Source organism: Ostrea edulis, chromosome 10 (assembly GCF_947568905.1).
Source record: "Ostrea edulis chromosome 10, xbOstEdul1.1, whole genome shotgun sequence".
NCBI lineage: Eukaryota > Metazoa > Mollusca > Bivalvia > Ostreida > Ostreidae > Ostrea > Ostrea edulis.
In genome coordinates, this window is record NC_079173.1 from 48,895,085 (window position 1) to 48,896,434 (window position 1,350).

The window sequence follows — 1,350 nt, forward strand, 5'->3', positions numbered from 1 at the left end:
CTTTCGGTCTTTAATCGTAACAAGCGTAATGCTATATGTGAAGTTGAGGTGCAATGTTTACCCCATCATTATAGGGCATTTTACTATGGAAACCCTTAACCTAGTTGCGCATGCTGCATTCTTTGTTACAATGGGGATATAACAAGTAATGTTTCCCCCTAGTAATTCCTGCACCAGATGACTCAATATGAGCATCATTCGCTTTTGACGAGTTTGTCTAATGAATACACTGTTTTGCACTTCATCTGAGAAAGAGAAATCGTCATTTTCTGGGATGTCTTCTTCTCCTTTTAAATGGATATCTGTATATACGGGGTGGTGTCTTGTAGAGCATTGTGATTGTTATGAGACATACTGGATCCAGCTTCCAGTCATTAAGTATCATCTTTCCTCAAACGTCTGATGATGTTGAATCATAGATCCTATCTTATCAGTGAATTGTACTTTACACATGCCTATAAGTAGAATGACGTCATGTACATGGGTATTCAGAACATCGTTATCTGTGAATAGGGGGAGTTGCTTATCAAATGTAATTATCCGCTATATCGACATAGAACAGCTGAGAGAATGGTTGAGTATTGTGTATAAGCTTAAAATAGTTCCCTGATGGATTCTCCTCTATCACTGCGTAAGTTTGTATACTGTACTCACCTGTATTAATCACTTGTTTCACTAACAACATGCTTGAATTGCTTTCACAATATCACCATGAAACATTGTATACACCACCTGTCATTAACATCAGGCAGTGATGAAACATGCACTGAATGGAATGATTTGTGTTTTATATACAATTATTAACAACAAGGGCGATATACATATGAGAGAGAGAGAGAGAGAGAGAGAGAGAGAGAGAGGAGAGAGAGAGAGAGAGAGAGAGAGAGAGAGAGAGAGAGAGAGAGAGGAAAAAAGAGAGAAAGAGAGAGAAAAAAGTGAGATAGCGAGAGAGAGAGAGAGAGAGAGAGGAGAGAGAGAGAGAGAGAGAGAGGACAGACAGACAGACAGACAGACAGGACAGAGAGAGAGAGACAGACAGAGACAGGAAAGAGAAAAAAAAAAGAGAGAGAGAGGAGAGAGAAAGAGAGGAGACACAGAGAGAGTCTGAGACAAAGAGAGAGAGTGAGAAAGAAAAAAAAGTGAGAGAGACAGAGAGAGAGAGAGATAGAGACAGAAACAGAGACAGAGAGACAGAGAGAGAGAAAAAAAGTGAGTGAAAGAGAGAGAGAGAGAGAGAGAGAGAGAGAGAGAAGGGGGAGACAGACAGAGAGAGAGAGAGATAGAGAGACAGAAAGAGAGAGAGAGAGAGAGAGAGAGAGAGAGAGAGAGAGAGAGAGAGAGAGAGAGGAG